This window comes from Nycticebus coucang, chromosome 9 (assembly GCF_027406575.1).
Source record: "Nycticebus coucang isolate mNycCou1 chromosome 9, mNycCou1.pri, whole genome shotgun sequence".
In the NCBI taxonomy this organism is placed as follows: Eukaryota; Metazoa; Chordata; class Mammalia; order Primates; family Lorisidae; genus Nycticebus; species Nycticebus coucang.
The window spans coordinates 35,253,351-35,267,302 of NC_069788.1; the positions used below are offsets into that span (position 1 = coordinate 35,253,351).

Sequence of the window (13,952 nt, forward strand, 5' to 3'; positions counted from 1 at the left end):
TATGGCCCTCGGTAGAGTGCCATGGCATCACACAGCTCACAGCAACCTCCAACTCCCAGGCTTAAGCGATTCTCTTGCCTCAGCCTCCCGAGTAGCTGGGACTACAGGCGCCCACCACAACACCCAGCTATTTTTTTTGGTTGCAGTTCAGCCGGGGCCGGGTTTGAACCCGCCACCCTCGGTATATGGGGCCGGCGCCCTACCGACTGAGCCACAGGCGCCGCCCTGTTTTTGATGTTTTGCAACATGTTTTGTATTTCCTTCTATGAATTTTTCAGCTCTAGAATTTCTGAGCTCTTTTCTTTTTCAGTTATCTATCTCCTTGGTAAATTTCTCATTCATATCCTGCATCGATTTATGATTTCTTTCTGTTGATTTTCAGGTTTCTCTTGTATCTCATTGATCTTCTTTAGGATCAACATTTGGGGTCAGGTGCAGTGGCTCATGCCTGTAATCCTAGCACTCTGGGAAGCTGAGGTGGGATGATTGCTTGAACTCAGGAGTTTGAGACCAGCCTGAACAAGACCGAGACCCCGTCTCTACTAAAAAATTGAAAAAATTAGCTAGGCATTGTAGCATATACCTGTAGTCCCAGCTGCTTGGGATGCTGAGGCAAGAGTATTGCTTGAACCCTGGAGTTTGAGGTTGCTGTGAGCTAGCCTGATGCCACAGCACTCTCGTCTGGGTAACAGAGTGAGACCCTGTCTCAAAAAATAATAAATAAGGCGCGGCACCTGTGGCTCAGTGAGTAGGGTGCTGGCTCCACATACTGAGGGTGTCGGGTTCAAACCCGGCCCCGGTCGAACTGCAACAAAAAAAATAGCTGGGCATTGTGGCAGACACCTGTAGTCCCAGCTATTGGGAGGCGGAGGCAAGAGAATTGCCTAAGCCCAAGAACTGGAGGTTGCTGTGAGCTGTGTGATGCCATGGCACTCCATCAAGGACAATAAAGTGAGACTTTGTCTCTACAATAATAATAATAATGATAATAAATAAGGATCAATGTTTGGAATTCTTTTTCTGTTGGGATCCATTGATAGAGAACAGTTGTGGTCCTTTAGTGGTGTTAAATTTCCTTGATTTTTGATGTTTCCAGTGTCTCCCACAGCTGGAACAGGGCCGTGGGTATTGTCCAAAATGTGCTTTGGAGAGGTTGGTCTCTTCTGTCCTTCCCCATCTGGGTAGTGGCTACAACCATATCATTTTGTTTCGTTTTGTTTTGTTTGAGATAGAGCCTCAAGCTGTTGCCATGGATAGAGTGCCGTGGCATCACAGCTCACAGCAACCTCCAACTCTTAGGCTTCAGTGATTCTCTTGCCTCAGCCTCCGAAATAGCTGGGACTACAGGTGCCCACTGCAATGCCCGGCTATTTTTTGGTTGTAGTTGTCATTGTTGTTTGGCAGGCCCAGGCTGGATTTGAACCCGCCAGCTCTGGTGTATGTGACTGGAGCTTTAGCCACCTGAGCTACAGGTGCCGAACCAAGCATATCACTTTGAATTCGGCCCAGGAGTGGGACATGGCCCAGCATTAAGCTCTCAAAATGGGCCAGCTATGGGCCTGCAATCTAAGAGAGCAGGGCCCCTTTTAGGCAAATGACATGGGTTAGGCACTGTGGGGAGGGTGGTCTACTTCTGTCTTAGTCTCGTAAGAGTCTGTAGCAGTGTGGTAGGAATTGTGCAGGAGAGCTCAGGCTCTCCTGTCCCTCCTCAGCTGGGCAGCCTGAGGGTGGGGTGATGTCCAGCTTTAAACTCCCAAAATGGTACCTTGAGCCTGTGACCAAAAAGAGTGAGACCCTTCTCAGGCAGACAGTCTTGGAAGGAAACTGCAAAGAGTGCAGATCAATCAACATTCCATCCCATAGTCCATCCCTGTCCTTCTTTTGTCTATGCCTCTCCTTCGAAGCCTAGACCATACTCCCCACAGTTCCTAACCCATGTCATTTGCCTAAAAAGGGCCCTGCTCTCTTAGATTGCAGGCCCATAGCTGGCCCATTTTGAGAGCTTAATGCTGGGCCATGTCCCACTCCTGGGCCAAATTCAAAGTGACATGCTTGGTTCGGTACCTGTAGCTCAAGCGGCTAAGGCTCCAGCCCATAGTCCCAAATTAAAAAAAAAAAAAAAAAGATGGCTTGGCACCCATAGCACAGTGGTTACAGCACCAGCCACATAGACCAAGGGTGGTGGGTTCAAACCCGGCCTAAGCCTGCTAAACAACAACAGAAAAAAAAAATCCGGGTGTTGTGGTGGGTGCCTACAGTCCCAGCCACGTGGGAGGCTAAGGCAAGAGAATCACTTAAGCCCAAGAGATTGAAGTCACTGTTAGCTGTGACGCCATGGCACTCTACCAAGGGTGAAATACTGAGACTCTGTCTCAAAAAAAAAAAAAAAGATTAGTTTGCCTGATACTTCATAAAACTGGAATCATTAAGTATGTGCTCTTTTGCGTAAGGCTTCTTACACTGAGGGTCTTTTTTACATTCATCCATGTTGTGTATGTCAGTAGTTTGTTCTTTCATATTGCTGAGTTGTGGTTCATCGTATTACAATTTGTTTATCCAGTCTCTTGTTAATAGACACCTGGGCTATTTCAAGTTCTTCGCTATTACAAGTAAAATTGTTATGAACATTCATATACAAGTCTTTCTGAAGATGAATGTTTTCATTTCTTTTGGTTAAATACCTACGGAAGAATTGGTAGGTAATGGGGTAATTAATTCTTGATATGGGTAGGTCTAGTTCTGTCATTTTGCTGTTTGCCTTCTGTCTGTCCCATGTGTTTTTTGTTCCTCTGCTCCTCTTTTCATATCTTTTCATATCTTCTTTTGAGTTTACTAAATAATTTTTATAATTCAATTTTAACTTCTTTATTGGTTTTTTATGACATTTTCTTACTTTTTTTAATCATAAATAGGATTCTTTATTTATCATTATTATTATTATTTTGAGACAGAACATCAAGAGTTCACCATGGGTAGAGTGCTGTGGCATTAGAACTCACAGCAACCTTCAACTCCTAGGTTTAGGCAATTCTCTCGCCTCAGCCTCCCAAGTAGCTGGGATTACAGGCGCCCACCACATCTCCCAGCTATTTTTTGGTTGTAGTTGTCGTTGTTTGGCAGGCCTGGGCTGGATTTGAACCCGCCAGCTCTAGTGTATGTGGCTGGTGTCTTAGCCACTTGAGCTACAGGTGCCGAGCCTATTTGTCATTATGAAAAGCCTGGATTTTAGACAGATTCTTAGACTGGTAGTTCATATCCATCAGCTCACTCAACTGTAGCACCTGTGTTGTCCCCAGTAGCTTTTCTAGAACTATTACTTTCACCATGAAGCTCCATGAGTTTTCCCAACTCAAACTTGGGTTTCTTCAGCATTTTTACTTTTCTAACGAAGACATCATGGAGAGGATAAACAGATTGGCATGCCTTTTCTATATCTTTTCCAATGCTGTCTGGAATCAATTTATTGACAACTTCTTCCAAGTCATTCGTCTGTACTTCTCTGGTCATGACTTCCATCATTTTCTTCCAGGTTTAGCAACTCTTTTGGTGCTGGGCGTAAGAGGTCTTCCGTATCTGATTATTGTGTTTTTTAGTAAAACCAACACAGAAAAGATGAAGCAAATAACCATTGGCAGTCTTAACATCAACATGAGCTTCAATCATAGTCTGCCATTTTTTAACCATAGAACACACTTTATCACGAGTAAGATCCATGCATCTTCAGTAACCAGCCTGAATTTTCTAAATGCAACTTAATCATTCTGCAGATCAGCAAGGCTCACTTCAAACACACAACCTTTGAGGCCATCGGATGCAATTTGGGTTCCTTGAATCCTGGTGACTAGTGCTTTGCCAATATTTCTTACACTGAACATAGCAGGTGCCTTCACATCATTCCAATCTTCCTTAGAAAATGGACCAACCACTTTCTTCTTGGATCTCTCTTTTCTGCCTTTCATAAGGCACTTGTTCTTGGTGTTCAGCGAGCCAAAAGGGGGTATGTTATTATTTTTTTTTCAATCTTTCATTGAGGTTAGATTCACATAGCACAAAATTATCTATTTTAAAGTGTACATTTCAGTGGCATCTAGCACATTCACAATGTTCTGTAACCACTATCTCTATCTAGATCTAAAACATTCTCATCATCCCAAAATAAAATTCCATGTCGTTAAGCAGCACTCTCCATTCTCCCCACCCTCAGCACCTGGCAACCACCAGCCTGCTGTCACTATAAATTTGCCTATTCTGGACATTTCATTTAAGTGAAATCATACAGTATGTGCCCGTCTATATTTGGCTTCTTTCACTTAACATGTTTTTGAGGTTCATCCACATTGTGGCACATATCATCACACCATCCCCTTTTATAATTGGCTAATAGTCTATTATTTGTATATACATTTTTATCCATCGATGGACATATGGGTTCTCTTCACCTTTATTGGGACTAGTGTTGCTCATCGTTTTATTTCTGAGTGGTTGCTCTAGGGCAGTGATTTGCAAATGTTTTAGTTTCAGGTTACATACCTAAAAAGTATTGAAAACTCCCAAAGAACTTCTACATGGGCTGTATCTACCATAAATTGAACTAAAATTAAAACATTTTCAGGTAATTAAAATAAACCTATTACATGTTAACATAATTTTTTTATGAAAAATAACTATTTTCCCCCCAAAGTAGTGAGAAAAGTGACACTGTTTTACATTTTTGCAGATGTCCTTAATTTCTGGCTTAATAAAAGACAGATGGATTCTCATATCTGCTTCTGTATTCTGCTGTGGATGTGTTGTTTGGATTGACATATATGATGAAAATCCAGTCTTACTCAAGTATGTAGTTGGAAATAGGAGGACCCTGAACACTTTGTGAGTGCGTTTTGGACGTCCCCAAAGGTCCTCGTACTCAGAGTGCTGAGATCTGCTACTCTAGGGATTATAATATACTTCTTTCACTTTTCAGAGTCTGCCTAACGTTAATATTATACCACATCATGTAAAATGTTAAATACTTTGCAACTATATTGCTCCGCTTACCATTCCTATTATTATTATTATTATTTTTTGAGAGGGGGTCACACTTTGGTGCCCAGGCTGGCCTCAAACTCCTGGGCTCAAGTTAACCTCCCCCTTCCCTTCAGCCTCCTGAGTCATTCCCATTGTATTATATAACATGAAGGATAAGAGCAATAAATATAACAAACAATTGTAAAATTCTTTTGCTCTCAATAAGTGTTTTTCAACCCTTTTTATCTCATGGCACACTTGAATCTATAGTTAAACTTGCACAGCACATTTAGATTATGTTGATCAAAGAAAAAAGGTGTAAAAACAAGAAAATACTTACTGTACCTTGAACTTCTTTCAAAAATACTTTAATCAGGCCCAGCGCCTATGGCTCAAGCGGCTAAGGCGCCAGCCACATACACCTGAGCTGGCGGGTTCGAATCCAGCCCGGACCCGCCAAACAATGACAGCTGCAACCAAAAAATAGTGGGGCGTTGTGGCAGGCGCCTGTAGTCCCAGCTATTTGGGAGGTGGAGACAGGAGAATCACTTGAGCCCAGGAGTTGGAGGTTGCTGTGAGCTGTGATGCCACAGCACTCTACCCAGGGTGACAGCTTGAGGCTCTGTCTCAAAAAAAAAAAAAACTTTAATTAGGTTCGGCGTCTATAGCACAGCGGTTATGGCGTCAGCCACATATATTGAGCCTGCTGGGGTCAAACCCAGCCCAGGCCAGCTAAACAACAATGACAACTGCAACAAAAAATAGCTGGGCATTGTGGCAGGTGCCTGTAGTCCCAGCTACTTGGGAGGCTGAGGCAAGAGATTGCTTAAGCCCAAGAGTTTGAGGTTGTTGTGAGCTGTAACACCACAGCACCCCTACCCAGGGCAACATAGTGAGACTCTGTTTAAAAAAATAATAATATACTTTAATTAATGATCTTTAAATGTTTCATGGCACACCTCAAATCCTCTCACTAGTTGAAAATCCCTGCTCCAAACAGTTAAAAGCATTTTAAATAAATTGAGGGAGGCCAGGTGCAATGGCTCACACCTGTAATTCTAGTATTTTGGGAAGCTGAGGCAGGAGGATTGCTTAAGGTCAGTTCAGCCAGAGCAAAAGTGAGATTCCATCTCTACTAAAAAATATAAAAACTAGCCAGATGTGGTGGTGAGCACCTATAGGCTAAGCCTGAGACTCATTTGAGCCCAGGAGTTTGAGGCTGCAGTGAGCTATGATGAGCCACTATACTCTACCCCAGGAGACAAAACAAGACTCCATCTCAGTATAAATAGATATAGATAGATAGCCTTTTATGTTTCCACATGCATACTTATCATTTTGGTGTTCCTCTTTCCTTCCCAAAGATTCAACTGTCATTCTAGTGCTATTAACTATCAACCTAGAGAACTCCCTTTTGATGCAGTCTGCTGGCAATAAACAATTAGTTTTTTGTTTGTTTGCTTTTGAGGGAGAATCTCATTATGTCACCCTCGGTAGAGTGTCAGAGTGCCATGGCATCATAGCTCACAGCAACCTCAAACTTTTGGGCTCAAGCGACTCTCTTGCCTGAGCCTCCCAAGTAGTTGGGACTATAGGTGCCTGGCATAACACCCAGCTATTTTTTGAGAGGGAGTCTGGCTCTTGCTCAGGCTGGTCTCAAACTCGTAAGCTCAAGCAATCCACACACCAGAGCCTCCCAAAGTGCTAGGATTACAGGCGTGAAACACCACGCCCGGCTACTCTCTTAGTTTTTATCTAAAAATATTAGATTGCCTTCATTTCTTGAATGATACTTAGGCTGGAGACAGAATTATATGTTGATATATGTTGACAGTTGTTTTTTTTTTTTCTTTCAGCACTTTAAAGACATCTTTCTACTGTTTTCTGGCCTCTTATTTCTGATGTAAAGTCAGCTTAAAGCCAAATTTTTCTCTTGCTAAACTAGTGACTACTTCTTTAACATAATTTTTTAATGTTACAGGCTAATAGTCTCTTGTCTCTTTTCTCCATCTTTAAAAAAAAAAGGGCTTCAGGCGGCACCTGTGGCTCAAGGAGTAGGGCACTGGCCCCATATACCGGGGGTGGGGGGTTCAAGACCAGCCCCAGCCAAAACTGAAAAAAAAAAAAAGGCTTCCAAAGATGGGATGGAGGAGCCACATATTATACATATCTTATGTTTTTGTTTAAGGTTTGTGTTTTAAGTTTTGAGTTAGGACACTAAGACTTTTAGAAGAGATGAACCCCAGTATGGGTAACATTTAGAACTCAAGTAGCAAACAAGCTTCAGAACTTAACCATTCCCCTGAAAAGCACTTAACCATTCCCCTGAAATCACCCTTCTTCGTGATGGTGCCAACTATCTGCCTTGTTCTGAGCCAGCATGTGAGCAGCTTGAGTATGGATAGAGAAAATCCCAATATGCTAATCGGTCTCAGTTTAAACTGATGACCTCAAATCTTCAATGAGCAGCCAACAGTGTCAGCTAATCCCTAGTAAATCACCTTCTCTCTTTCAAGACATCAGTTTCATCTATGTGCCTTATTGCATATTCTCTGAGGATACAGATGTGTGAAGATGAACATGCCCTTGCTTTCCCAGCCCCAGAGCCACTGACCTACTAGCGTTTGTATCCTTGATCTCCTTTTCTTATTACAATGGAAGAAGCATCCCACCATATGGCTATAGCCGATCCTGCTACTTTGTACTGAAATCAACCACTGCAATGCTTAAAAATTTTGCTTCTGCAGGGCAGCGCCTGTGGCTCAAAGAAGTAGGGCGCCAGCCCCATATGCCAGAGGTGGCGGGTTGAAGCCCTGCCCCAGCCAAAAACTGCAAAAAAAAGAAAAAAAAAATTTTGCTTCTGCAATAATCCTCTCATTCTCCGGCTTTATTAGTTTCTTCTCTTCTAGATCACTCCCATCTGCGTGTAAACCTTAATGTTTCTGTTCTTAAAAATAAACGTACTCCAGAAAATGAACAGATGTAGCCTCTACTGTATTTGTTCTGCTTCTCTTCTCTGCAAAATTCCTCCAAAGTTGTCCATACTTCCTGTCTTCACCTTCTTGCCTCCCCTTCTCACTCATTCCAACTGGGCTTTCCTTCCCACACTGCTCCCATCTTCCCATCTTGCCCAATCCACTGAATGGATCTCCACTCTCTTTTTGCTCAAATCTCAGCAGCACTAGACATAACCAGCCACTTCCTCTTTCTTGAATGTGACCTTCTCGAGCCTCATTCCAATTTTCCTCCTGGCCCTGAATACCCTCTAGTCTCTCCTAGAAGTATCTCCTATTCCAGCTCCTCACTGCCCAGGACCTGACCCTTCTCCCTTTTCCTCCATCCTGCTCTTCTTCTAGGTCAGCAGTTCTCAACCCATGGGTAGCGATCCCTTTGTAACAATGAAAATACATCGCAGCATTAGAAAGGTTAAGAACCATTGTTCTAAGTGGTCTTTTCTCGTCCAGGATTACCAAGGTGCTAGTGGCCCTCAAATCTATAGCTGCAGCCAGATCTTGCCATTGTGCTCCAGACTTTCATATCCAGCATCAAGCAACATCTCCATACAGACGTCTAATTTCAAACTTAACGTGTCCAAAGCAAACTCTTTATTTCCTCCCACAGACCTGCTCCTTTCCCAGGCTTTCTCATCTCAGGGAATGGCACCACCACCTATCCCATTATTCATGTCATAAACTTAGAAATTAGTCTTTTCCTCTTTCCCAGTGTCCCATCCATCATCAGCACTTATAGCCCTACCTCCACATATAGCCTGAACCTAACCATTTCCTCTTGTCTCCACTGCCACAATCCCGTCCATCACTCCTCTCCTAGCCATCGACAACATTCTAATAGGTATTCCTCCCTCCGCTCTTGCTCCATAGTCCCCTTTCCCTCAGTAGAAAGATGTTTCAAAAGCGTAAGTTGTATATGCCATCCCCCTGCTTAAAATCCTCTAATGCAGTGGTTCTCAACCTTCCTAATGCCGCGACTCTTTAATACAGTTCCTCATGTTGTGGTGACCCCCAACCATAAAATTATTTTCATTGCTACTTCATAACTGTAATTTTGCTACTGTTGTGAATCATAATGTAAAGATCTGATATGCAGGATGTACTTTCATTGTTACAAAGGGGTCGCGACTCACAGGTTGAGAACCGCTGCTCTAATGAAACATTTATCTGTAAATATATATTCCCTCTGTTCTCTATAAAAAGCAACAATGACCAAATCAGTAGCAATAAGCATCCCTGGCACCTAGATTATAGCTGTGAAATAGCATTTACTCTAAAGGTAGCCAGGACTTGGTAAGTGGCTGCTTCCATGTTTGGGGCAAGAAGTGGACAAAATGGGCCAGAAATACCTTCTCATAACAGAAAGCAAGGAACCTATCGAAGACTATTAGAGTCATGACAGAAGAACTCAGAACCCAAATCAAAAAGGTTCCTACTGTGTGACACATACTAAAATTGGGACGATACAGAAAAGATTAGCATGGCACCTGCAAAAGGATGACACACAAATTCATGAAGTATTCCATTTTTTTTTAAAAAATGGTTCCCACTGAGCAAAAATAGAATAGTTTACAATTTAATAGAGAAACACTGTAACTGCAATGGATTTAAACCAACAAATGTGCTGAAATCCATCAGCTCATAATGATACTGAAAATATGATACTAGCTCACCTTTGAAGGCTAATAAGAAACAAATTCATTATCTTCATTATTTTCCTTAAAGAGGAAAAATCAAGCATTTAGCCTTTTCTACATTAACCATACCACTGCTTAACAAATAATAGATTAGGGAAGCATCTCTTCAGAAAAAGACTCCAACTAATAAATAAAAAAGAGATGATAAAGTTAGAATATCACCATGTTGCAAACTCCAGTAAATTAACAGACGTAAGCATTATGTTATTAGTGGCTGCTAAAATCATAGAAAGACTACCAAACATTAATGTACCTTCTGATGAAAGAGCATCTGTTGTCTTGCCAAAGGGATCCAAATTTGTGTCTAATCAAATCTCTACATCCAGATGCTAATTTGCATGAAATAGAGAAGACAGAGGAACATGTTGAATGTGAGTTGAATGTTGAATATGCAGTCAGCAAAAACTTTGACTATGGAAAATTCTACAAGTCAAACCTCACTGGTCTGCAATAGATACATTGCAAGGAAAAAAAGAGAAAGAAGAGGGAACCTGTAAGTCAAAAAGACGTAAAATATATATAAAGTCAAATTTTAAAAACTGTACAAAACTATAATATCTAGGGATGTGCACTTGGTGATAAATTATAAGGAAACACAAAGCAGTGATTACTATGAAAGCCAGGGCAGCAGTACCTTTGCAGGAGGGAAGGTGGTTGGGGTTGGGAGAGAGTCAACCAACCAGGTATTCTCTAATACCTGTAGAATGTGTAGCGATGTAATTTCTCATTTGTATTCTGTGTCTATGTGCAAATTTGACTGATGATTCTGACTAGAGATTTATCAAGATTATTGTATTTTCCCCAAACCAGCTTTTGATTTTGTAGATTCTCCCACCCATTTTTTGATTTCTACTCTGATCTTTACAGTTTCCTTTCTGCGGATTTGTTTTTCATTTGTTCTTTTTCTAGTGTCTTCAGGTAAAAACAGAGAATATGGAGGGCTTCTGAGGTGGATGCAAATTTCTGGGTGGTGGACACAGTATTTGCCTTCTAATAATTAAATAATTAAGCTATACATTTCTTTTGGGTGATTTTCTTTTTCTTTCTTTCTTTTTTTTTTTTTTTTTTTTGAGACAGAGCCTCAAGCTATTGCCCTGGCTAGAGTGCCGTGGCATCACAGCTCACAGCAACTTCCAACTCCTGGGCTTAAGTGATTCTCTTGCCTCAGCCTCCCAAGTAGCTAGGACTACAGGTGCCCGCCACAACAAAGAGCTAGTTTTTGGCTGTAGTTGTCATTGTTGTTTGGCAGGCTGGGCTGGATTAGAACTTGCTGGCTCTAGTGTATGTGGCTGGCCCCTTAGCCGATTGAGCTACAGGCGCTGAGCCTCTTTTGGGTGATTTTCTGTGTTTTATTGTATATTTAAGAGTTTTTTTAAAACCCTCTAATGCATGATTTGGCAAACATTTTTTAAAGGACCTGATAGTAAATATTGTAAGTTTTGCAGCCCAAGAGGCAAAATCAAGAATGTGATGTAGATATTCATATAACCATTTTAAATGTAACTACAGTATTTTCTTCTTCTTTTTTTATAGACAGGATCTTGCTCTGTCGCCCAGGCTGAAGTGTAGTGTTGTGATCATAGCTCCTGCAACCTTGAACTCCTGGGCTCAAAGATCCTCCTTCCCCCTCCAAAAGTGCTGGGATTACAGACATGAGCCACCGCGCCAGCCACCACTACAGTATTTTAAAATGCATAAAGATAAACCCCTAGCATTACGTACGACCCTTGGGGGCCCACCAATCCTAGAATTCCCCATCCGGAGAGACTCCCACCCAGCTGTCCGTGTGCCCCACGCCTGTGCCAGGTTCCCAGCGACTGCCGCTTCCCTCCCACGCTGGTCTGCCACAACCTTCGCGCCTCCAAACACAGGCGGATGCAACCGCCACTCTCTCTTCCCTAAGACTCTGGGGAGGAGTGGAGGACCAGAGCGCAAGCCACCACCAGCCTCCGGCCCCACTCACCGCTCTGGGCCAGCGCCACTCCCGGGAGAAAGGGGTGAGAACTTAAGGGCACCTGAGCCTTAGGCCCTGAGAACAGGCAAAAGAAGGCTTCCTAAAGCCTGTGTCCAGACTCTCCTCACAAGTCCTCTACCACACCAGTCACTCCGGCTATAGTCCAGCAGACTAACAGAAATGCAGATTTAGACCCCACTTCAGATCTACGGAACCATCGTGCTCATTTTTAACAAGCTGTCAGGAGATCCTTATGCATATTAACGTTTGACAAGTTAGTTGCTTTCACAGTCCACATTAGGGAATGCCACAAATAAATACATCAAACCAGAAATACCTCTTGAAAGTTGGATTTTTAACCTAGACACTAAAAGAGAACGTTGTGCTTTTTAAAAGGAAATTCCCACGGCTGAGTTCCCTAAACCCAGTAAGGGTGAAAATTCCTTCCTGTCTTCTCTGACCAACGGTTCAGGACAAAATGCATCACTGACCTCTAGTTCCTGCTCTCAAAGCCAATGGGGAAATCAGAAAAGACTATTTCCACTCTCAGAGTAAGAGTGTTGCTTCTTTTAAATAAGGTGAAAAGGGGGTCTCAAAGAATGAGTGCCTTGGCCCTGCCAAGATAAGTAGATCAAATGGCCGCATGAGGGAAATCCCAGTCCAGGGAAGACAAAGCACTACCGTCTCTTCACAACAATCCCAAAACTCAGCTGAATAGCTCCCAGAAAACAGAACCCGTTTGCATTTTAAACCTCAAAATGAAATTCCTATGAATGCTAAAAGGATCAGAACTCCGGAGAGAGCTGGGTGCAGTAATCCTAGCACTCTGGAAGGCTGAGGCAGGTAGATTGCTTGAGCTCAGGAGTTTGAATCCAACTTGAGCAAGAGTGAGACTCTACTGAAAAAAGAAAAACTAGCCGGACATCATAGAAAAACTAGGCAGGCATAGTGGCCGGAGCCTGTAGTCCCAGCTACTCAGGAGACTGAAGCAAGAGGATCCCTTGAGCTCAAGAATTTAAGGTTGCTGTGAGCTATGATGATGCCACGGCACTCTAACCAGAGCAAGAGAGTAAGACTTGGTCTAAAAAAATTAAAAATAGCCTGTAGTCCCAGCTACTTGGGAGGCTGAGGCAAGAGAATCGCCTAAGCCCAAGAACTGGAGGTTGCTGTGAGCTGTGATGTAACAGCACTCTACCGAGAGCAACAAAGTGAAACTGTCTCTAAAAAAAATAAAACATAAAAAATAAATAAAATTTAAAAAATTAAAAATAATGTAAAAAGAAAGAAAATGATCATTTTTTGATGGCAAGGGCAAAATAATAATATGGGGAAAAACATACTTCAGACAGAAAATAACTAAAAATTTTTTTCTAAAAATCCATAATTGGCTCAGTGCCCATAGATCAGTGAGTAGGGTACAGGCCACATACACCAAGGCTGGTGGGGTCCAGCCCGGCCCCAGCCTGCTAAACAACAATGACAACTGCAACAACAACAAAAAAAATAAAATAGCCAGGCATTGTGGGGGTCGCCTGTAGTCCCAGCTACTTGGGAGGCTAAGGCAAGAGAATCGCTTAAGCCCAAGAGTTTGAGGTTGCTGTGAGCAATGGGCAACATAATGAGACTCTGTCTTAAAATTAAATTAAATTAAAATCCATAATATATTCTACCATACATACACCTTGAAAACATTATGTTAAGTGAAAGAAGCTAGTCACAAAGGACCCTACATTATATAATTCTATTTATATAAAATGAGACAAAAAAAATAAATTAGTGGTTGCCTACGGCAAAGAGGGGTGAGGGAATTGGGGGTTAATGGCTAAAGGATTCCAAGGTTTCTTTTGGAGATAAATGAAAATGTTCTAAAAGTGATTATGGTGATGGATGCACAGCTCTATGAATATACTAAAAACCATTGTATACAAAGTATAAAATTGTGTACTTTAAATGTGTGAATGGTATAGTATGTAAATTATATTTCAATAAAGCTGTTTTTAAAAAATTCATGGCTCCACACTATATCCATGTTAATCTAAAACATGGAGTTTCTACTAAAACACAAAGACTTTCTGGGCAAAATCTGACAAAAAGTTGATTTCAATACCGGGTAGAGGCCCTGCTAGGTTTATATAGCAAAACACTGCCATCTCAGTTTGGGGAAGAATTTCACAGCCTTGTCTCAAGATGATTAAACTCATAGAAATCCCCATCTGGCTGCAGGTTCCTGTTCCAGAAACACTGGAAAAAACAAAACAGGCAAAATTCACTTTCAAAACAACA

General features: G+C 42.0%; 1 non-coding gene and 1 pseudogene across 1 annotated transcript; one reads left to right on the top strand and one right to left on the bottom strand.

Moving 5' to 3' along the window:
- Positions 1-3,225: 3,225 nt before the first annotated feature.
- Positions 3,226-8,132, bottom strand: LOC128594657 (40S ribosomal protein S3a-like; annotated as a pseudogene).
- Positions 8,133-9,446: 1,314 nt separating this feature from the next.
- LOC128595050 (U6 spliceosomal RNA) lies at positions 9,447-9,550 on the top strand. Its single transcript, XR_008382743.1, has one exon. It is a non-coding gene; the product is annotated as a U6 spliceosomal RNA (small nuclear RNA).
- The last annotated feature ends 4,402 nt before the right edge of the window (positions 9,551-13,952 follow it).